The sequence below is a fragment of the Apostichopus japonicus genome, chromosome 11 (genome assembly GCF_037975245.1).
Source record: "Apostichopus japonicus isolate 1M-3 chromosome 11, ASM3797524v1, whole genome shotgun sequence".
Classification (NCBI taxonomy): Eukaryota; Metazoa; Echinodermata; class Holothuroidea; order Aspidochirotida; family Stichopodidae; genus Apostichopus; species Apostichopus japonicus.
The window spans coordinates 19005973-19031735 of record NC_092571.1 but is presented as its reverse complement, the minus strand read 5'-3'; the positions used below and the strand labels follow the sequence as shown (position 1 = coordinate 19031735).

The 25763-nt window shown below is 36.9% G+C and overlaps 1 protein-coding gene across 3 annotated transcripts in view; it reads right to left on the bottom strand.

Annotated features, from left to right (window-relative positions):
* Nucleotides 1–25763, bottom strand: part of LOC139976475 (D-glucuronyl C5-epimerase B-like) — a 107123-nt gene that overhangs the window by 69818 nt on the left and 11542 nt on the right. For 2 of the 3 annotated variants that reach the window (XM_071985252.1, XM_071985249.1), the window contains exon 2: nt 15136–15221. The exons of the other annotated variant lie outside the window; for it this stretch is intronic. The gene's annotated coding sequence lies outside the window, so the exon portion shown is untranslated. The remainder of the gene's footprint in view (nt 1–15135; nt 15222–25763) is intronic. 3 annotated transcript variants of the gene reach the window in all.

Sequence of the window (25763 nt, the reverse complement as noted above, 5' to 3'; positions counted from 1 at the left end):
CTATACTTTGGTGTCACCAATGATTCAGAATATAAACTGATAACTTTAAAAGAACGTCCAGCCGAGACTGTCAAGCAGTGCTTTTGACCACACAGAGTACTTTTACCACACCTTACAATTGTTACTCACAAATAAAATTGTAACATTTTCATTGTGCAGCAGTTACAGGCTACAACTACTCAATGAAATCTGTATTCCTGCCTTCCCTGGTCAGCATCCAAAAGAAAGCCTAGATACATTACATCATGAAGATGGACTTGGACCAGTCACTCTCTTTTGGTATTTACCATCAACAATTTCAAAACAATTTGTTACAGCACATGTATGGTTCTCTCAAAAGTTCTGGCTTTTCCCCCTTCACTTTCTTTCTTCAAGTAAAACACACTTCAATTTCAGGAAGTTTATATAGCAACCCCAAAATCTGGACATGAGAGAGGAGTAGGAGGGAGAGGAGGAGGGTGGAGGAGGAGGGGGAGGAGGAGGGTGGAGGAGGAGGGTGGAGGAGGAGGAGGAGGAGTGGGGAGGAGGGGAGGAGGAGGAGGAGGAGGAGGAGGAGGAGGAGGAGGAGGAGGAGGAGGAGGAGGAGGAGGAGGAGGAGGAGGAGGAGGAGGAGGAGGAGGAGGAGGAGGAGGAGGAGGAGGAGGAGGAGAGTGGATACTACAATAAGCCCCTAAACCTCTGCAATTCATCAACATTTTGATACAAGCATACTTTGAATATTTATCTGAATGACAATCATGGATTGTAAGGACCAACATGTCTGCCATATTGTCATGGCAACAGTGACATAGTAAGACTGAATCCTTGGAAAATGATAGTTATGTGCTGGTTGGTTTCTATACTTATCACTTTTTATGAGCCATGTAAAATGAATGCAGTAATGAATGCAACATGGATGAACTAACATAGTTTGATGAGCTACTGGTTCTTACAATCTTCCTTGAAAGTTTCAGATCTATTGTTACAGTCCCCTGGACCCCCTCAGGCAACATTTTAGTGAATAATTTCTACATTGAAACACTGAGGTACCCAAGTCATTACTTTTATATTTTCTTACCATTTTTTTATTTTTATTACTTTGATTTTCTGTAAGCAATATTTAATACCTGAGTACAGAAGAGGCCAATTTCTAGCACTTTGGGTTATTAGTGCTAGCAGAATAGGTTGGATGGTGACCTGGTTTAGCCATCAAAGTGTTTTTATACAAACCAACCTTCTGGCTACATCTTGTAGAGAATTAAAGCAATTGTCCAAACTTAGAAGGAAAACAGAAAAGTATTGAAAAACAAAAATGTCTTTTTATGAAAGAACTAAAATAACACCTGAAACCAAAATTTATATTTTCACTAAAAAGCACCATTCAAATTCAAAAGTAAGGATGTCAACAATTTGTTCACCTTACAAACCAAAATTTAAAGAAGTCGTAGAAAAAGACCCATATTCCATGTAATGCGTTATGTACATACCAAAGCCAGTATTAAGAAAAAACTTCCAAATGCAAATGTTTTACCACCAAAATGAGCAATAACTATTGATCACAACCTTAAGTAACCTATCACAAGAGCAATGTTAAAGTGGGTTTGCCGAAAGCAGAAATTATGGGGTAGAAATTCAAGGAACTCATGTAACTTATAAGCTGAAAGCCCTTTCATGCAACAAGTATGTCATAAAATAATATAGCAGACACTCATCATATAAGTTTTTGGATTCTCTGAATGATCACAAACTTTGTGCTGATTTCCATACAGTATCAGTGTTAGCTTATGTATAGCCTATTACATTAACATTCATGACCTTTGACATGCATGATAATTGTCATTAGCATCTCATTACCCAATTTTCTAAGAAATAACTTATATATCTACTTCTTTAAACCCAATTATAATGTGACAAGAAAGCCAACAAAATAAGTGTCATTTTGAAAACAAGAAATTCTCTTTCCAAATGGCTTGAAGGTAAAAACAGAAACGAAAGTTCAGGGGTCGCCTCCATACTTTATTCAGCTGTGAGCAACAGTTTCAACATGTCATACACACAATTCATTCCACAAAGTTGCAACAACAATGCCTAACCAAAGTTGCCTAACCAGGCTAAAAGATGTGACAAACTGCATCTAGGAAATTGCTAAGGGGTGTAGACAGCCAAATACTCCAACATTCTTACATTATTCTCAAATGTTTGGTAGACATGTCTGTGAAGTGCCATTTTAATGCCAAGTTCAATAACTTATCCATTCCATACTGATCTATGCCATTGAATAGCGTTGTCAGTCCTAATACCAATATCTTACAGCTTGGTGAGTCTACTACATTTAACAGTTCAAGATGCCACCACAGTAGCAGCTCCCTGCTTAAAGCATACTCCACTGACTTACAGACACATATAACAGTTTATTAATTTATATTGTTGAATTTCTTCTTCAAAAAAGGGAAGACAAAGATTAAAAGTTTTGGATTTGCTCTTTGCAAATTATGTTTGTCTTTAATTAAGCATATAAATGTGTCTTCATGATAACACCTTTAGATTGAATGAAATCACTAATGACTGGCGATATATTCTTTTTGTGCAAAAAGCTGCTTTAATGAATAAAATAGCATTCTTAGTCAAACAACTCCATCTGAAATTTCTCTGACTTTGAAGATAGAGAAGAAGTCTCCACATACATCAATATTGCATACTGAGTTGCTCGCAGCAATGAAAACCGCCGAATCGGAAACTCCACCACTGAGCAAGCTGTCTGCTTTGATTATGAGGAAAGATGAGAAAAGATGAGAAATACTTTTGCCTTCTACCTTAAGGAAATCATCTAGCTTTACACATAACTGCAGCTAGCAGGCAATTTGCTCCTCTAGGATTGATGCAGCCAGCACACAGCCTTCATGGGTTTCCCAGGCTGGACTTCAGAACACACACATATATTGTATGAATAAACATTTAAGCATATGATCCACATTTTCATAATCTCAGTACGGCCTTACATCTATAAAGCCCATGTAGTGAATACTTCTTTGAATTGTTGATTGAATCAAAGGAAGGGAGGAAAAGGGAGAGGGGAATGGGAGGAGAGAGATGGGGTCTTCAAAGAGTTAAAGGCTTGCTCTGTGTCATATTGAAGAGAGGACATGGGAGAGGGGAATGGGAGGAGACAGATGGGGTCTTCAAAGAGTTAAAGGCTTGTTCTGTGTCATATTGAAGGGAGGACACGGGAGAGGGGAATGGGAGGAGAGAGATGGGGTCTTAAAAGGGTTAAAGGCTTACTCTGTGTCATATTGAGCTAGCTCTACTGTTATTATAGTTTATGACAATAGATTATAATCCAGCCTGAACAACTAATATAACACCAAACATGATTCACTTGTAACATCCTTTAATAGATCTACAGTAATCAACATACTAACCAGTGTTCATAACACTTGATAAGTCAGGTAGACCTGTAATGTGTGGAGCATAGTGTACATGTACATCTATGTGCAAATACCTGACATACAGTAGACATTTTAACATCCTTCAGTCATTGATTTGTAAAGCAAACATTTCCTTGTTTCAAGAGGATTTAAATGAAGCCCTTAAATGGCATGCTTCAACTATCCAATTTTAACAAAGGACAAAAACTGCTACAAAAGAAAACCCCTAATGTCCCTAATATTCTGCAAAGATGAAACTGAGTTGAAAGCAATTAAAGCTTGCCTACTCAATCATAATTTATAGCTCTGGATAAAATGAACATAAATAGGCACAAGTACCAAACTTATAATTAATATTATTGCAAATCAGATGTATACCTACAGTATATTACACCATAGACAAGGATAGCATATCAGAGAGTAGTATACACACAGATACATTATTCCTGCAGTATAACATGTCTGTACTAGCAGTTTGTATGGTAATATGCACATTTTATTAAACAAAAACAAGGACTTAGATACATGATTATATCCTTAAATGTTAATATGCATAAATTAACTAGTTAATGCACTAACAATATAGCTACTAAAGTGTTAAAAACCACCTTTCTATTTCCTCCAAACTTCCTTAAAAATCTATGACAAAATATGTTGTTGTTTTCCTATTTTTCCACATTATTTGTTTTTAACTTCTTCTTTTTTTATATCATGCAATGTAACTGGACAAACCACAAAACTATCCAGGGCAAAAAAACTTGACAAGAGCAGCTGAATGTAAAAATATTGAGAGCAAAACTCGGAGCTAAACATTCAAAGTTTCAAGCCTGTTTGATTAGCTCGAGGAACTCGAGGAGAGGGACTTACAGCCACTGCACAATGACAAGATGAAGAACTGATAAGAAAGTTATGAATGGCTCTCAGTCATTAATGTCAAACATCAAGTAAACTAATCTATTGAACCATCTTCACATCCATCAAACTATATGACATAAAATAACTTTCTCAAGAGAAAATCAAAATAAACAACATTTCGTGCCTCTGACAGTCTGCGTAAATGGCTAGACCAGACAAAATTGCCGCAAGTTGAAAGATTCGAACTGTTTGAAAGATGATTTAACGTCAGGAGGATTCATAATGTTTAAGCTACACAGCTTTTACTTTCATGTAGCTAGTCTAGATGCTTCCATTTTAATTGTCTTTATTAATCACCATTTTGCCTTATTCATGCATTTTGATGTTTTGCAACTTTGTTCTTTATTTCACTTTTGTTTGGAAGGGGAGGGGGGTTGACAGTGAGGGTTTTCTCCATAGTTTTCATGGAAAACTAAATGTCACATGATTTTCTGGTAGCTGCTGGTTACCTCGAGTGTTACAGAATTAAACTTTCATGATTTGACTATGTTCGTCAGTTATGGGCATGCTAGATTCCTTTTTTTAGGGGGCTCAAAGTTTTTCTATGGGAGAAGGCAGAACTTTTTGCTAACGATATAAAACATTTTTACAATGTTTTTTTTTAAATTTTGGGAGAGAAAGGAGGGAGCCAGACAAACATTTGGGTGCCTAGCCTCCCCCCCCCACCACCCCATGAGGCTACACCACTGGTAAGCTAGCATCACAGTAACCAAGCTTTACAAGTTATATAGATGGGAGAGTGCATGTGTTGAGTGCAAACAGGTAAGGCAGGACAGAAGTTAGTCACTCCTAACTTTACTTAATAAAATCAAATTGACAGATTTTGTTTTTCTTTTCGTTTTTTGGGAGGGAAATAATAACAAACTGTAGGTGTACCAACTTAATGTTCCACTTTAAAATCCAGTCATTGAAAATACTAGCTGTTGAGGGGGGATTCCCTTTTTTCTGTTAATTTGTTTTTTTAACCTAATTTTGCAACATAAGGAAATGCAAGCATTCATTCTTTATAACATCAGACCTACTGCAGTCACCTAGCAGAATGACATACTGTAGGTGTACCAACTTAATGTTCCACTTTAAAATCCAGTCATTGAAAATATTAGCTGTTGAGGGGTGATTCCCTTTTTTCTGTTAATTTGTTTTTTTAACCTAATTTTGCAACATAAGGAAATGCAAGCATTCATTCTTTATAACATCAGACCTACTGCAGTCACCTAGCAGAATGAATGACTCAATCTTCGTCTTCTGTTTGCTTGAAAAGGGAAGAGTGAAAATTCTCTTTTCAAATAACAAGAACAAAAGTAAAATCCAAATCACTGATAAAAGTGAAACCAAAGATTTTAACAAGTCTCCTCCTCACTTGTACAAACACAACTTGTTAAGTATTATTGAAGTATCTATTTATTTTAGCATCTTTATGGGAAATGGTTATGGACACTAACTGCACAATCAACGGAAAGGATAATTCCATGATTGGAATGACAACATTGGTTTTACTAGCACATCAGTATATGTTTATAATAGAACGTTCAGATATGTCAGTAGATATGAAAATGTAAAAAAAACATGGATCACGCTCCTAGATCAGTCTAACAGAAACAGTACAAAGAGAGTGATGCAAAGCCACTGAAGTTACAGTAGTACTGACGATGTATCTTGGTCAAAGTTCCCCTATCTATTGTGTGCATGGTGTCCCAATCTACTGTGTGCATGGTATCCCCTATCTACTGTGTGCATGGTATTCCCTATCTACTGCATGCTTGGTGTCCCTTATCTACTGTATGCATGGTATCCCCTATCTACTGCATGCATGGTATCCCCTATCTACTGTGTGCATGGTATCCCATATCTACTGTGTGCAAGGTATCCCCTATCTACTGCATGCATGGTATCCCCTATCTACTGTATGCTTGGTATCCCCTATCTACTGTGTGCAAGGTATCCCCTATCTACTGCATGCATGGTATCCCCTATCTACTGTGTGCAAGGTATCCCCTATATACTGTGTGCATTGTATCCCCTATCTACTGTGTGCAAGGTATCCCCTATATACTGTGTGCATTGTATCCCCTATCTACTGTTTAAAAGGTATCCCTATCTACTGCTTGCATGGTATCCCCTACTGTATGTACTGTGTGCCTGGTATCCCCTATCTACTGTGTGCAAGGTATCCCCTGTCTACTGGATGCATGGTATCCCTATTTATTTACCTTTTTCCTGTTTTTCTACTCTTACATTAAGTAGGAAACACAAAATTACCCTAGCACGGCTCAGTAAGAAACAAGAATCAGTACAAAATTCCATGCATGATTTTCTGGTTGCTGCTGGTTACCTCGAGTGTTACAGAATTAAACTTTCATGATTTGACTATGTTCGTCAGTTATGGGCATGCTAGACTCCTTTTTTTAGGGGGCTCAAAGTTTTTCTATGGGAGAAGGCAGAACTTTTTGCTAACGATAGAAAACATTTTCACAATGTTTTTTTTTTTAAATTTTGGGAGAGAGAGGAGGGAACCAGACAAATATTTGGGTGCCTAGCCTCCCCCCCCCCACCACCCCATGAGGCTACACCACTGGTAAGCTAGCATCACAGTAACCAAGCTTTACAAGTTATATAGATGGGAGAGTGCATGTGTTGAGTGCAAACAGGTAAGGCAGGACAGAAGTTAGTCACTCGTAACTTTACTTAATAAAATCAAATTGACAGATTTTGTTTTTCTTTTCGTTTTTTGGGAGGGAAATAATAACAAACTGTAGGTGTACCAACTTAATGTTCCACTTTAAAATCCAGTCATTGAAAATACTAGCTGTTGAGGGGGGATTCCCTTTTTTCTGTTAATTTGTTGTTTAACTAAATTTTGCAACATAAGGAAATGCAAGCATTCATTCTTTATAACATCAGACCTAAGTGCAGTCACCTAGCAGAATGAATGACTCAATCTTCCTCTTCTGTTTGCTTGAAAAGGGAAGAGTGAGAATTCTCTTTTCAAATAACAAGAACAAAAGTAAAATCCAAATCACTGATAAAAGTGAAACCAAAGATTTTAACAAGTCTCCTTCCTCACTTGTACAAACACAACTTGTTAAGTATTATTGAAGTATCTACTTATTTTAGCATCTTTATGGGAAATGGTTATGGACACTAACTGCACAATCAACGGAAAGGATAATTCCATGATTGGAATGACAACATTGGTTTTACTAGCACATCAGTATATGTTTATAATAGAACGTTCAGATATGTCAGTAGATATGAAAATGTAAAAAAAACATGGATCACGCTCCTAGATCAGTCTAACAGAAACAGTACAAAGAGAGTGATGCAAAGCAACTGAAGTTACAGTAGTACTGACGATGTATCTTGGTCAAAGTTCCCCTATCTATTGTGTGCATGGTATCCCAATCTACTGTGTGCATGGTATCCCCTATCTACTGTGTGCATGGTATCCCCTATCTACTGCATGCCTGGTGTCCCTTATCTACTGTGTGCTTGGTATCCCCTATCTACTGCATGCATGATATCCCCTATCTACTGTGTGCATGGTATCCCATATCTACTGTGTGCAAGGTATCCCCTATCTACTATGTGCATGATATCCCCTATATACTGTGTGCATTGTATCCCCTATCTACTGTGTGCAAGGTATCCCCTATACTATGTGCATTGTATCCCCTATCTACTGTGTGCAAGGTATCCCCTATCTACTATGTGCAAGGTATCCCCTATATACTGTGTGCATTGTATCCCCTATCTACTGTGTGCATTGTATCCCCTATCTACTGTGTGCAAGGTATCCCCAATCTACTATGTGCAAGGTATCCCCTATATACTGTGTGCATTGTATCCCCTATCTACTGTGTGCATTGTATCCCCTATCTACTGTGTGCAAGGTATCCCCAATCTACTATGTGCAAGGTATCCCCTATCTACTGTGTGCATTGTATCCCCTATCTACTGTGTGCATTGTATCCCCTATCTACTGTGTGCAAGGTATCCCCAATCTACTATGTGCAAGGTATCCCCTATATACTGTGTGCAAGGTATTCCTATCTACTGTGTGCATGGTATCCCCTATATACAGTACTGTGTGCATTGTATCCCCTATCTACTGTGTGCAAGGTATCCCCTATATACTGTGTGCAAGGTATCCCCTATATACTGTGTGCATTGTATCCCCTATCTACTATGTGCAAGGTATCCCCTATCTACTGTGTGCATTGTATCCCCTATCTACTATGTGCAAGGTATCCCCTATCTACTGTGTGCATTGTATCCCCTATCTACTGTGTGCATTGTATCCCCTATCTACTGTGTGCATTGTATCCCCTATATACTGTGTGCATTGTATCCCCTATCTACTGTGTGCATTGTATCCCCTATCTACTGTGTGCAAGGTATCCCCTATCTACTGTGTGCATTGTATCCCCTATCTACTGTGTGCATTGTATCCCCTATCTACTGTGTGCATTGTATCCCCTATCTACTGTGTGCAAGGTATCCCCTATCTACTGCTTGCATGGTATCCCCTACTGTATGTACTGTGTGCCTGGTATCCCCTATCTACTGTGTGCAAGGTATTCCCTGTCTACTGGATGCATGGTATTCCTATTTATTTACCTTTTTCCTGTTTTTCTACTCTTACATTAAGTAGGAAACACAAAATTACCCTAGCACGGCTCAGCAAGAAACAAGAATCAGTACAAAATTCCATGCAGTACCGCACAAATTTCTTCTAGGCCGCCTTCAATTTACTTCAAAAGTGATCACAGAATGCTGGGGATAATTCAATGTTCAAATCTTGCATAGCAGTTTTGAAAGCTGTGAACTCTATAGTCTCAGATCATAAAATACTGTACTATGGGTCCTGTATGAACTAAGTGATTAGACATATAATAACTTGACCATTTTGGCATACATAACATTTGCTATGCAGCACTGGATAGGCTATTATTCCCTGGAGAGTTTCTCTTAAAGTTGTACTGAGTTCTACAGTTTTAGTGATCAAATCTATATAGATTAATGTTAAACAATTATGAAAATCTAAAACTATGTAATATGGACACGGGATCTGTTGATAAGCATCTAGCTCATAAGAAAAGTTCTTTTCATCTGTCATAAGGTCTAGCTGTTTCTAATTGAATGATAACATGACAGTCTTATCTCCCTCTAAGACTCATAACAATCTCCCTGCTGTGTATAAACACCTGATAGCAAAATGACAGAGGAAATTAGAAACCCTAAGCTTTGAGATCTCAGTGGTATGTTTGGTAACATAACTTCACATCTTCACTTAACATTGTTTCTATGTACTTGTGTATTGTGTAAAGTATGTATGCAGTACATCACAGAAAGAATCATGACCGAGAGAAATGTTTCCCAAAGACTGTGTTTCTGCAAAAAAATAGGGCAGGATGAGAACGAGAATGACAAAGAGAAGGTTTGAAAGGAGACTGCTCCATCGGTAGAGCCATTGTAAACACCATCATTTTTCATTTGTCAATTTGAGTGGTATACATGTACTAGTTAAATATCTTCATTTTCAATGTTGTACATGAATACAGCTCTATCTTCCATATATCGAACAGGAAGAAACATTTTCATGAGGATGCGGATGAACAGGAGAGAGGCAACAGGAGGAGGAGGAGGAGGAATGATGAGAAAGTAAGTACCATCAGGTGGGCCATATCAACACCCATCATTTGTCAACTTGTCACTTGAGAATCAATGTTCAACCTTCCCCTGTACTGTATGTGTGTACATACTCCAATTACATGGACAACAAACTTAAACCTGGTAAGTTTGAAAGACCCATATCTGTCAATTTGGGGTTTTTTTCTTTCTTGTTCACCAAACATTCTGCTTTATAAACCTTTTTTTTTTCATAAAAAAAAAAATGCAAGAGAATAAACATCGTACACTATATAGAAAGTACAAGACTGCAGGGTTCATTTCATGCTCTGCTTTCATTTACGGCGACAAAAACAAACAGAGGTAGTTTTCTTAACGAGTTGTAATAAAGTCTCTAGCTTGTATATTGATTTTAGCTGTCAGGCCATGTACTTTCAATGTATGTTTCATAATAGCCACAAAGAGGTTTGTCAATTTTATCTCAGTCATCTGAATGTTCAAATCAATCAAGTTTTCATTCGACAGTCTTCACTTTTTTTTTTTTTTCATACCTGCACTTGTTGGAAAAGCGCAGTTCATCAGCTGGACAACATATGACGAAGGATGAGAAGGAACATGTGAGAATGACTTTCACGACACCACACAAACGGTAAGACCATAGATTACTGACAAAGAAAATAGGTTTTGCATAAATTTGCAGCATATTATCTCCCACCAATCAAAGAGATATATGTCCATGAAGGTTGTTACATATATGCTGTAAACTATGCTTTAATACCTGCAGCATCTCATGAAACACTAAGAAATTCACTCATACATGCTCAAAGCACATTCATAGCACACAACTATACCATGTAGGCACATCTACAGAGCTAGAGCAGTTTGAGAAAATTGTTTCGATTTTAAAATAATATAGAAAGAAGAAATACTTTCTCATACTAGCATACTAAATAACTTGACATGATTCCCTCCATGAAACAACCCTAAAAGTCTGGGCTGACTGTAGACAGGCCAAACATTATCTCCCTCAGACCACTGGACTGCCCTCAAGCAACCCCCCTATAAGGCTGGGCAAGCTGTAAACAGGCTAAACCTTATCTCCCACTTAGATCCCTAGCCAGACAACCTAGGCTGATTTAGTTCTCTACATCCCATTATTCTAGTTAACGCCTTGGTTCCTTCACAATCACATCCGATATCCACGATCTTACTACAATCAACTTTATAGTCATGGTCAAAACGAAATGTGAAACTTGTAATTTTACCTCACGAATGAATATGTAGAATTGTTAGCCTTCAATCATTGAACTTGTCTGTTACTGAAACAGAAATTATGTACAGTATCACACCATGACTGCAATAAATTGGCTGATTCAAGGTCTACAAACACATGATGTTGAATGACAGGATGAAAACAGCACTGGCTTCCGAGTGGTAAAGACACATGTTCCTGGCCTTGTAGACAGTCCTAGCAGTGATAATTAATAAAGGCATTTGGCAAGTTTACTAAACTAGAAACAAGTTATATCAAGGGAAGGATGACCAGAATACACTACACCAGAAAGGTCATACTCTGAATTATTTTAAAACAGCATGAAAATTCTGCTTTTGTTATGGAGCTGTAATTTGCATTTAAATGAGTCATCTGGTGGTACCAAACTGAACCCAATAGAGAATAGAAAATGTCAACATTATTTTCATTTAGTTTGTCAGTTTGTCCACCAAACTGAACCACCAGTGATGAAATTTAGTACACAATTCTATGATTTACAAATTATGAAAAATAAGATTTTATTTAAATTTTGTCGGTCATATAAAAATTCTTGCATGACATTAAGTTGAGCACTAACTGACTGAGGGGTATCCAATTATGTGTCAATGTTAGATGGCTTAATATGTGAAGCAAACTACTGTATAACTATGCAATGTAAATGCAGCTTAAAAGTAAAGGCTTCTATTTGCCATTGAGCTTACTGTGTTAGGCTGTTTCAAACTTAAGTTGAAAATACACTGTACCTGTATACAATGTATGTACACCACTTACTGTACAGTATATCATTTGTTTGTGTTCAATCACAAACGTCAATGGTTCCATGTGTACTATAACTAATACTAACCCTAGAGTACTGGAATCTATTAATTAGTACTTTTCTCCACAGTGGAAAAGAGCTACGTACAAGACTTCCCTGAATTTAATCCTGTTTAATTCAAAGTAAGAACCAGCAAACAGAAATGTTTAATGGTTACGATGCCTAAATACATTCATTGTGTGGTAAGCCATACATGATAATAAACATGAACTTGTGTACAGGGAAATATTTTGACAACCTACAAGTCAAATGGTATAAATCACAAAACAAATTGCCAATTGAGATAACCTGTTAACCCCTTGATGAAGCTGGGTGAAGCTGCATAACGACCACTTGAGTATGCTTAAAGCAATGGACATATCAACTTCCTTGAACTTTCCTCAATGACTGTTTGTTCTGTTCAAGACTTATACAGCAGGGCTTAAAAAACTTAACTGAACTGAAGTTGACCAAACTATGTTCACCAAAGGAAAATCATACCATTGGATAATTCAAAGATATCTTGTAGCTTTAATTTTGGAGTTATCATGTTCAAAAAGACTTCAGACTTTGACCTGTTGACCAATTTCAATCATCGGGAATCTATATACCAAGTATGACATTGATTAAATCTGTGGTTGATGAAGTATCCTGTTTACAAGCTGTTGTTGACTATTTCTCATTAAGCCCACCAACTCATGAATATTGATAAGGTCAAAGTTGATTGCAAAGAGCATATATACTATGTAGTTATATCACAATACCAAATATAAACTAAATCAGACACACTGAAGAAGAGAAATTGACATTTAAGAATTTTAAGCCTGGCCCACTCATTAATATTCATGAGACAAAATTAAACAGATATCGTCATAATCATTATTCATAATCCCATTTTTGAGACAGTTTCAAAGCAGCAGAGACACACTTCTTGCTTTTGAAACAGTCAAGGTTTCCCTAATGTCATTTAAATCGAAAGTTGAACTGTCTTTGATCTCCTGAGGCGGGGAGAAGTGTTATACCCTCACCTTGAATACAGTACATCCACAGTGAATTTGGTCGTCTTAATGTCTTCTTATTGGTAATGAAATGACGACACACTAAGGTTGTGTAACTTTTGTCAAATCAAGGACATAGAAATTTATCAATGCACCTCCATGGCGCCAATCTCTCTCAGCAATATTGATCCTCACAATAAAAGACCTTAATTAGTGTCATGCCTGCTTCATTAAGGCTGTTTTTGGGATGTCTAGTAGCGCTCTGAAGAACAATAATAATTTTTTGTCTTTAGAGATTAAAAGCTCAATGCAGCTCAAATTTACAGAAAGGTCTCCTACTAAATTGTTATGCACAGACTCAGGCTGTAAGATATCATAGAATATAAACAAGATGCATGTTGTGTCTAGGAACTGCAAAAACTAGCTGGGTATCTTTGCAAAGAAACATTTGCCATGATGCAATTTTCATTTGAGGACAAATATTGAAATACTCTCTACTAGAGGAATGTTGTAATACAGACAACATATCTCTTAGTGTTTTCCAGGTGACGAAGAGAGTCTAGCTCAGGGTAACCTTTACTTCCTTACCAACCTTCACATTTAGTTTGTCTTGCCCTTTTCCCAGATATATATGCCACTTCTCTGACCATGTTCTTGCCCTGTTCCCAGATATGCCACTTCTCTGACCATGCTCTCGCCCATTTCATGGTCAAATGCAACACTATCAATTCTGATTTCTTAACACTTGAATGTAGTTTACTTGAGTGCAATGTTGTTAAGACTCTTACCTAAGTTTTCTGACTGTATCACAATGATTCATAACAAGAACATGCATCTAAAGAAGATATGTTGAAATCTAAAGAAATGAACTCCAAAAACATTTTATGCCAATACCTACAGAAACATTCATTATATTTTTGTAAGGCACAAAGTTTAGTTGCACTGCAAGATCTGAGGTATCCAGTATTGAAGTGAAATAACTTTCAACTTGAAATGCTTGTTTGCATACTATTAGTACACGCAATCGGGATAGGAAATGGACTTAAGAATAAGATTTACTAAAATATGAATGGTCAGTAACGTTTGGAAAAACAGGAAAAATTTATTACAGGTTGCAGATTTCGTATTCAATATCAATGATAGTTAAACTATAAGTGATGTACGATAGTAATGTTAGTAATATTACCTTAAATACTAAAAAAGAAGAATTTTTCCAATTTGCCATGGTTATAAATATTATGCATGCAAGCATTGTACTTCAGGACCATCTGTGCTAATAAATCCCTGGCCTGAGCACGTCAGCAAATTAAATTAGGTGAAGATGTTCATTAGTAAATAAAACATGACATGCCAAATACTCTCTCTCTCCACACTCTAAAGAGTTATGAGAGCATCTGACAAATAGAGTTGCTGTCAAAACTGTCAAAATTAGATCATGAAGAACAGAAAGAGGAATATTCTAATGTTAATATTTAATTTCTAGAATAAATCACAGGAGATTGTGACTGAATTTCACTGTATGTGTCTCTTCTCTGGGTAACAGTCGATGATCCACCAGTCTATGGCATCACATAGTCTTACAACAACAGTTTGCATTAAGTTTTGATAATTGTGTATCTAAAGAGTCAAATGCCTACACAATTAAGTTAATTTAATAGAGTTACAAGCCATCTTTTATTTTTCTTATCTGAAGAAAATTTCATTTAACATTTTAACCTTTCCAAGACACATTTTGAATGTTGTTCAATACATACTGTATGGAAATTTTTTGAAATACTTGTATGTACCAACTAACATTCTACTTTGCAATAAAACTTACTGTTTTGTGGTAGTTTCATTGATTTGAAACCTGTTTTGAGCAACACTTGCCTACAAATTAGTTGATAAACTGACAAGATATTCAAGTCTATGGTGAGCATTATGATAATAATCACCAAACTTAAAGATCGTTCCTGACAAATGTTTCCATTCCAAATCCCACATTATGTCAAATCTTATGGATGATCATGCTACGTAGGTAAACTAGATTCCTATCAATTTAATATACTCAAACCAAATATCTCACAAGGAACAAGTACAAAAATGCCTGATTGGGAATAAAATGCCAGCAAAAATTCTTACCTTTATCATGGATTTGAAGGAAAGGTTCTAAAATCTGCATACAATCCTGTTAGAAAGCTGGCTTTTAGATCTGAATCTGTTTCATCCTGAAAGAGAATTCCAGAATAGAACAGTTTTTACGGTAGGATATTTACATTTACAGGATATTTACATATAAGTAGACAGAATAGTACGGTTTGAGTGAAGACCTGTAAGGAAGATGTGAGAAATGGCAAATATAGAAGCCCTCTAGAGGCCCTCTTATCAGGGAGCTCTCTAGGGGCCCTCTTATCAGGGAGCCCTCTAGGGGCCCTCTTATCAGGGAGTCCTTTATAGGCACTCTTTTTAGGTAGCCATCTAGAGGGCCCTCTTATCAGGGAGCCCTGTACAGGCCCTCTTATCAAGGAGCCCTCTTATCAGGGAGCCATGTAGAGGCCCTCTTATTAGGGAGCCTTGCACAGGCCCTCTTATCAGGGAGCCCTCTTATCAGGGAGCCCTGTAGAGGCCCTCTTATCAAGGAGCTGCTTCTAATAGAAAACTATCCAGAGGAACAACTGCAAGTGTTTTCACAAAATAAAACATACCAAACTGCTGCTTCAAGGGGATCACAAAATATATTTTAAAAAAACAGTCAGTGGTAGTCTGAGGATCAGGGCTAAATATTAGGAAATAAAACAAAACCATTTATTTGAAAGCTCTGCATCTGGATTTGGCTATTTACCACTAACACATTATCAGAGACTTTCAACAACCCTGCAAGAAAAGAAATATACAAGTAGAAACTGTTTGGGTGATAAGAATGAGGGTGTGATAGATTAGGCAGTGATGGGTCACCAGGGGGGTGGGTCAGTGTCGAAAAGGTTACAGGATCATCTCTTATATACCTAGAGATAGGAATGCAAGGTTGGGAGGTGTTATGATGTACACTAACCAACAGTAGATATGGAGGATTAGTTTGAAGTTTGTACATACATGCATTATAGTTTAGTTTATATTGTCATAGAACAATTCTTCAGTTTCTATGTTAACAGATGCTAATTTCAAGGATCAATTCACCCATCTTTATGACAGGTTTTTGTTTTCTATTATCACCTTTAGTGTATGCTAGTTATCATACCCTTTCTTGTTGCCATCCAGCCATTCAGAACATATAAACTAACATAGTCTTGATTCTGAGTATGTGCAAGGCGACTGTATGTGGGTGGATTCATGAAGCTTAGAGCTAAGAGTCAAGAGTATTGACACCAGTTCTTAATACCAACTGTCCAAACAGCCTGCCACAAATTTTCGCTAGGGCCCCCAGGAGATGCAGACTGTGTATAGTAGGGATAAACTTTTCTTCTAAGCATTGAATTAATAGAAAGCTGTCAATTTGTGTGCTAATTTATAGGGGTTTCTGTTGTGAGATTTTTGGTATAATTGAAAATTTTGGGGACAATTCCTACTTTACTGCATTTTAATTACTTTCAAACTTTCTCATTTCTTTTCAGAATCCAAGAAAATTCCTCTATTTTATTAACCTTTAGGTTAACCTTTCCATGTCTTTGCTATCCCTACAGCTCTATTCACAGAAGGGCCACAATATCAGGAATTCCAAATTTAAAGAGCTTCACCTACTTACACACGAATATACATACTATACAGCTGAAATAAGAATTCATGTTTTAAGACTTCTGTAACAAGCTAAAGTGTACATACCTTACAGCACTGTACTTAAGATAGTCACTCTGGTGTGCCTTGTCTATGACAGTCTACCTTCTGATTATTTATGAATGATATAAACTTTTAAAGATATTCTTGTTACTTTCATTTTCCTTTTTTTCTTTCAGTCTACAGAAACTCATCCGTTGCATACAGACTGTGCTATACCTTCTTATGTTAACTACACACATGATTTAAAGAGTATGTGCATTAATATGTATATAATAGTATGTATTTAACTGTTCCTCAACCACGCTTGAAGACCTATGGTTACAGAAGCTTCGAATACTCTGGCTCTTATCTGTGGAACAAGTTACCAGATCACATCCGAACATTCTCTAACTTTGTACATTCAAAAGTCTACTTAAGACCCATTTTTCCACTTGTTCTTTTGTAAATTAATCTGCTTTCTTTGTAAAATGCCTTGAGCAGTGACTTTTGTCTACTGATTTGGCACTATACAAGTCTCATTTATTATTATTATATTATAATGACAGTATAGCATTGATACTCATTGCTTGTGACAAACCATAGCCTGCACCTTGTCTCTTAGAGTCTTAGAATCCATGTACTATACAGTAGTGAGCATTTATAATAAAGTAAATGGTATCTGAGCATTTAGACATGCTTTGCCAGCTCTTGAGTTCATTCCAGACTGTTCTGTGCCTTCTTTCATCTGTCATATCTCATTAATACTGGGCTTCTTCTGGGCTTGATTCATCTTCATCTGCCTCTCAGACAAACCTAAAACAACCGATCCTGTTAAATGGTTTAACTACCCTTTTTGACACTCCAATGTTCAAATTTGATAAATGGGTCCTGCCGCTAAAGAAATCTAACAACTTTTGTGTTCATAAATTTTTTAACAAAATGAATTATGTACTGGCAGGAATTGAATTAGCTCTGCTGGAATGAAGTAAAGCTTATATTAGACAGAAGGATTGGAGAAGGGCAGATTTATTAAGTACCAGAGAGGGTAAATGACAACCACAAGTATGGGAAAATTTAATGCCACTGGAACATTCAGTGCTCATGTACTTACTATGCAGCATTGTTATATGTAGGGTGGATAAAAATATTTCACAGTACCGTCTTAACTTACCGCACTGTGAAGTATGTACTACACTGTGTAACAATTTTCAGCTTATGAGGATGTCCCAAAAAGCTGAAATATCAAGAACTGTTTTTTTTTTTCAGTGACTGCTTTCCTTCACCAACTGTATGTTTTGATGTTTAACTTTAAACCAACATTAGATTTAACTAATACTTGGAAAAAGCAATGAAAAGCAATGCTTGAAACAATATGCCATGTTAATTGTAGGGCTGCAACTACAGTAATGCCTACTACTATTGTATCAAGGTTAGGCAAGAAACAGACAACTAGGGAAGTAAAAGGCCACGGATGATTTGGGGTCGACCACAAGCATTGTTGACATTGTAAATTAACATAGAGCATTGGTGTTCCTCCATCTGAGTAAGTTCAAATCACTGGGTCTGATCTGCATTTACACTACAAATGTAACACCTGCAAGAGAGGGGTTCCACATCGTGATTGTGGTCTAATGTATACAGGGATATACAGTAGGGTCAGATCCAAAACCTGTCAACCTCAGGGCTAAAATTTAGATGATCATAGTTATCAATTTTGATAGTTTTGTCCAAAAGAAGAACAATTTAAGCTTGCTTGGCCAAAAAATTAAATTTGTATGTTTCTTTGTTAACGAGTACTGCTTAATTATATCAACAATGCACTTAAACCAGCGTTATGGACGGAACAGCAATTTGTGCCACTGAACTGCAAGGAATGATGGAATTCACAGGAATCTGCACCTGAATAATTGTTTATGGTACTGATCTCTCCAAAATAGTTTTTGGAAAAATTAAGTAGGGCATCCCTAATTAAGATGCTAATCGAGAAGAAAATCATTAATTCCGTCCATAACGCTACCTGATGTCATTAATCTCCTGGCAATTTTAAAGTTCACTTCAGTGATAAAATTTGCATGTAATCTTCTGAAGGTTATCAATGCCATTAAGGATGAAGTGAAAAATTACCAGATTCCTGCATATTGATAAGCTGGGGTTCAATGAAACATCTGTGTTATGGATGGAATTAGGAAAACGTTATGGACGGAATGTGAATGTTATGGATGGAAATTACTTTCTTTGGAAAAACTATGCAGAATGTTTTTTATTAAGTTAAATCAAAGCCATCAAATGTGAATGAATGTTATTTAGGATGGAAAACCTTTTTTTACATGTACATTACAGTATTTTTCTCGGCTTTCAGGTGATGTTTTCCCTAAATTAAAAAAAAAAGAAAAGAAGAAATTTCTGTAAAAATCCCAAACTTTGAGGATTTTTCATTTCAAAATAAGGCAAAACACCCTCCTGAAATTGTTTGTACAAACAGGGTGGTACTATATCTCTTCCAGAAAAAATTATCAGATTTTTTCAACATTACGCATTTTGAGTTATTGGCCGTCAAAGACGACCTCTTTTGTACATCGAAGCAGCTTAACAACTTCTTAAATTATTATTGAGAACAGCTAGAACCCTGAAATTTGTTTAGGGGTAAGAACTTTATACTTATAGTTGAAGTATAAAACCCTGACAGCTCTAACATGGTTACTTTGGTAAAAAATTGGCATCAAAACTCCTACCTCATGCTGAATCGCAGCATGAAATAGCAACTTTAGAGTTGCACAACTTGCAAACATATCATAGGAAAGCATTGTAATCATTATTTTGTAATGTTTGTACCAGACATAATAACCTCTGAAAGAATCAAGAACCCTGAAGCAATGGTTTAGGAGCAATTCATCACTAAAATTAGCACATTTTTTTATAGTGAAAAGTACAAAAATCGTAATTTTTGACACTTTTAAGTGGACCTAACTCCACAAGACAATATTTTTGTAACCTAATTTTTTATTTTCCTATTCTATGGGATAGACTCTATAGGCATCTGTAATAGAAAGGTAGTAGAATGTGTAATTGCTGAGAAATGAGACCTCAAAAGTCAAGAAAATGCCATGGTGGCGACAAATTGCGGAATTTCAAAGTGTGATAAATCGGCTGGAAAGCAATGCAACTGAAATTTTCAGAATATGCTTATTTCATGATGGTCCAATCATACAAAAAATTTGGGAATTTTTGGAGAGGGTGCAGCAACAGCCATTCTTGATTTGACACGGAATGACCCATAAATCCAAGTTGTCATCCTTATGCAACATGGTTTTTGTGTATGAAGGAGACTGGTGGTTGGAAAAGGTGGACCAAATATCAGTTGACAGTAATGATGTCTATGTCTCCTTCCTACACCCTAAGGGCCCTACCAATACTTTCTTCTGGCCATCACCTGAGACAAATATCCCACTAGGAATGATCATGGGGAAAACTAGAACAGCCTGTCCTCCTAATTTCAAGTAGCAAAGTGGGAATTGCAACAAAGGTGGTTGAATATATTAGGGACAAGTTTCAAAGAGATTGTGAGCCGTGATGGTGATGAAAAATTTTGACAAATATGAATCGATGTATTTTTTTGAGATTGAAAAGTCTATTTCAAATTTTCATGACTGTTCAACCATACAGGCCTCCCATGTCCACAGTTTTATTTGCATGTGTTTTCTTTCATACAAGCTTTGCAGACTGGTGAAACTTTGATTGCATTGGCATTGTTTGAAGGAGGTGAAGCCACAAAAGTGAAAAAAACAAATGGGAAAAGTACTGACAGCCTCTGCTTATAGTGCTGAAAGCCACCTGATGAGTACCTTCAGCAAGAGTGAAACTTTTCATGTGCTGTAGCAATTCATTTCAGGCTAATTCAATACTTTCCGTCCATAACATTCCGTCCATAACAATTCCTATTTCAGGACTAGCTCTTTCCCTTCTTATAATAAATTCTATTTTATTTGATATTATTACACATATTGGCCATAAGTATTAACTTATAACACACACTTCACAATTCAAGAGTTGATCCTAAATCAGGACAAAACCTTCCGTCCATAACGTTGTACATTCCGTCCATAACACAGAATTTTGGTTTGGGGTAGTGGGTTAATAGAGGTACATTGAAGATTATGAGTGGGAGTATGATAAAGCTAAGGTACCAGGCCTGTGATGAAAAGTGCCTGATACTTTGAAATCCTGAACACTTCACAGAGTTTTGACCCACTATGAAGGTTGGTGGATATCGATCATTTTTCTGATTCCGTCCATAACGAACACCTAATTTGCATATTCAGACTAATATTGCACTACCCAATTAATTTTTTTCCGTTATATGGTAGAGGTATCCCAACTTAGATCAATCATGCATACCTTACCAAATACTAACTCTCACACTATTTTTGATGGGACTTTATCTCTGTGAATTCCGTCCATAACATTGGCAGAGGTTTTGGATCTGACCCAGTAGAAGGCTTGTGGAGGTAACATAAATGTACTAATATTAGTAAAGAGGCATCATAAAATTGAAAGTTATTTTAAATTCAACTATTTTGTTCCCAACAATATATCTATGCATACAAAAGTTAAGTAGGTGGAAACACAAATCTATGATATCATGGAGATCATGCATGCACTTTCCATGGTATCATTGAGGTCATGCATGCACTTTCTATGGTATCATGGAGGTCATGCATGCACTTTCTATGATACCACAGAGGTCGTGCATGCACTTTCTATGATATCATGGAGGTCGTGAATCCACTTTTTATGGCATCATGGAGGTCATGCATGCACTTTTTATGATACCACAGAGGTCGTGCATGCACTTCCTACGATATCATGGAGGTCGTGCATGCACTTTTTATGGTATCATGGAGGTCATGCATGCACTTTCTACAATATCATGGAGGTTGTGCATGCATTTCCAATGGTATCATGGGGGTTGTGCATGCATTTCCAATGGTATCATGGAGGTCAGGAATGCACTTTCTATGATATCATGGAGGTCATGCATGCACTTTCCATGGTATCAATGAGGTCATGCATGCACTTTCTATGGTATCATGGATGTCATGCATGCACTTTCTATGATATCATGGAGGTCGTGAATCCACTTTCTACATGGTATCATGGAGGTCATGCATGCACTTTCTACGATCTATCATGGAGGTCGTGCATGCACTTTCTATGATACCATTGAGGTCATGCATGCACTTTCCTCACAAATCCTTCTTTTTTTCCCTTCTTGTTGGGAGGTTCTCACAGTTTATTATGCACAGCTATTACTGTCTGAGAAATATCACTTTGACAGTATCTACAAGGATTATTTATATCAATTTATTTCTTTGTCAATTTTAATGCCATCTTTCCTCAATGATTTGTGTTTTTCCATTGATTTAAACACTTGATAAAGTGCCTCTTTCTTAATCACAAGCTTCGCCAATCTGTTATTTTCATTAATATTTGAATCTCTAAGGACTAGGTTATGAATATTTTAATGATCCTAAAAATGGCACATTCTCACTTTTCATGATTAAAGAGAATTTCTGGAGCCTGATATAAATGGCCTCAAATGTATTTCCAGCTCACTCTGGAATTAACAAATGGGATATCTAAGATGTTTTCAACTTGCAGTTGATGAGCTAAAGTAGTTGTAATGTACAACAAGTGCTGTATATTTTTAGCCTCTAATCTAAATTGTGTTGACCAGTTAACATGTTGGTTTCACAATAAGTACATACATTACCAAAGAGTAAAGTTGACTTACTAATTATGAATGTTTGTAAATCTAACATATTGGAGAGTAACTAAACAAAACGAACTGAGAGCACCAAACTTGTCAAGCTGTTGTGATTAGTTTTAGAAACGTCAATAAGGGAAACCAGCAGTTGCATTGCAAGTACCACACATGTGTTTATCACCACATGGGTTCCATTCGTAATGACTGAAGTTCAAAGATCCGCCGAATCTTTGAACTTAGATCGTTTAGTACATCAATTGGCAGGATTTCGAAGTCAAGTAAATTGTTTTATGCTCTTAGACTTGTGTTTTCTTAAACATTTTTTCATACGGTGAAACAGCATGATCATCCAGTGCGTCTGCTTACAGACTTACCCGGCACCGTTATAAGCTTGTTCGCGCTGCGTTTTCACACGATTGTGTTACTTTGATTCAGAGATTTGCATAAAGTACAGACCTCACATAGTTAGGGAATTGTGGACATATATCACAGCATCCTTCATTGAAACCCTGGAGACAACCTCATTGCAAAGTTACTTTTGAGTAACACTGGGTAGGTTTTCTAAATTTGACAACGAAATAATAACAATCATATTCAATTTTTATATAGCACTTTATACCAGCAATAGGTCTCAAAGTGCTTTACAGATGTTATATTACCCCTGGTCAATGATAACCTGTCCCAGAGACAATCCCTCTAGGCGGCTGCAGTCATATACTGCGCCCAATGACAAGTAACCTCACAGGTACCCATTTAACCCCTGGGTGGAGAGAGGCAATTGAGATAAAGCATCTTGCCCAAGGACACTTAATGAAATGAACTAGGCAGGAATCGAACCAGCAATCCTTGGATCAGGAGTCCCACGCCTTCAGTAGCCAATTGTCCACCTCTCTCTCTAAAATGTTAATAGCTGCTCTCACATATACATCCCCTGTGTACATCTTCCAACTGAAGTGGAGAATAAATTTACAAAATATGTTACCTAATGACTTGAACACATGCGTACATTTTACAACATGTTGCATCCAAGGGATTTGACAGTTAAGAGGGTGTGTGTCATATACCTTTAATTGTGTTTTCATTGTAAACTCACCGTTTTTCTGAATGGACATGCTGAAGTACACTGCCATTGTTTGTCAAACATTAAAAGTCTTTGTATTTATCTGTAAGTACTAAACTCCATTAAACCTTCAATAGCCACTATGTATTGTTTTCTAGTGGAGGGGTTGCCTTTGTATGTAAGACTATTTGATCACAGAGGATATATCAACTTGCAAATCACAAATTAACTCCCTGCCAGAGTGCTAATCATCTGTAGGGAAATCAATACCAGCAAATAATGATCAACCACAGACAAACCCCCATAGGAGTCTGCCACTGTTTGTGCTTAGGGAGAAAAACTTTTACTGAATTCAGACAAGACTATTCAGGGACACTTCACAGAGACAAAGTAAGCATTCAAATATAACTTTCTAAGATCAGAGCAAGCAAAGAGACAATCTTAGTAAAAAGAGAAGAGAAAAACTTTTATGTCGACGACGCAGCCACAGGGTAAGGGAAAAAGGTATGTCCAATGGAAATAAATATTATGTCCACGAATCCACAGGGAAATGGAAGAGGGTATGTCCAAAGGATATATATCATGTCCACTCAGCCACAGGGTAATGGAAAAGGGTATATCCAAAGTATATTAATATTATGTCCACGCAGCCACAGGGTAATGGAAGAGGGTACTGTATGTCAAAATGATATAAATCTTATATGTCCACGCAGCTACAGGGTACTGGAAAAGGGTATGTCCAAAGGATATTAATATTATGTCCACGCAGCTACAGGGTATTGGAAGAGTGTATGTCCAAAGGATATAAATATTATGTCCACGCAGCCACAGGGAAATGGAAGAGGGTATGTCGGTATGTCCAAAGGATATCAATCTTGAGTCGCAACACAATTGGCAGATTCTTATCACCTTGGAGACCATTTCTGAAAATTTTCAATTAACCTCTTTTGTATAAATAATTCTAAATGTTATGAATACTTCTGTAATTTAACAAATGGCTTAACAATCCATGTAGTTAACTTTTGAAACCATTAATGTGTGAGGCAGAGATATGCTTACTGACCATTCTCATGTCCCACTATGCTACTCAAGTCAAAAGAGTGTCAACTATTTACTGCATTTCTAGCTAAACATTGAACTATACTGTACCAAAATGACCAGCTCTTGTATAAAAGGCAACAACATTATCAACTAAGCAAAAGTAAAAACAACCCAATTGCCCACAAAAGTAATTTTTCTTTAATAACATTATTATTCACAACTGAAAGCGAGTGTCTGACATAATGTATAATCTTACAGTACTTCTTGTTTTTAGTCCTTCATACTTTTTAAGAAATAAAAAATAAATTAAATAATCAGCAATCATTTCATAATTCCATTACTGAGCATCCATTGTGTTATGTGTTTTAGAATTTCAGGGAATGTTTTGGTTGATTATATCAATCTTCTCCTATTGATAAAGGTAGATCATGTGACAACTGCAAACACCTAATTTGAGCAAACCTTTACCAGGTATCTATCTACAGCAGGGTTGTCCAACCTACGGCCCGCGGGCCACAGTCCGGCCCGCCGCAGGGTTGCGTCCAGCCCACCAGAGATGCTCTACGGTGCGAAATTTTAGTGAGCAGATTTATTGATAACAATTTGAAGCTATATAATCAATCATTCGAACCTTCTGGGTCCAAAAAATTGCATACAGGTCAGTTTATGTGACACTCTCTCAGCGGAGGGGGGGGGGCAGCGGCTGAACTTTATTCATCTGTTTTATCAGGAAGGAAAATAAATCAGTGCGCTCCGCGCACAGTGCTCACATTTTGTTGTCTTGGGCTTCGGGCAAAAAAAAACCGGAAATCAAGCGTAGGGCTCCTGCGGCCCCTCCTTCATCATAATCATTCCATGTGGCCCTCCTCTGTAAAAAGTTGGACAACCCTGATCTACAGTATCTTGCTGAGTTGGACCATGTGATCATATTTAGTCTGTTTTTAGCATCTTTGATCTTTTCTATCTTTAAAACCAATCACCAACTAGTCAATGCCTTGCAAAACTATCATACAGAAAGTTAACTTTTGCAAATGACCCCTTCAACATTTGATTAAAGCCAAAACAAACATACCTCTACAACACCAATTTTACAAATTCTCGAAACGGCCATCTCCTCTCAGGCTCTCACCTCACTCCGAAGTAGAAAAGTTT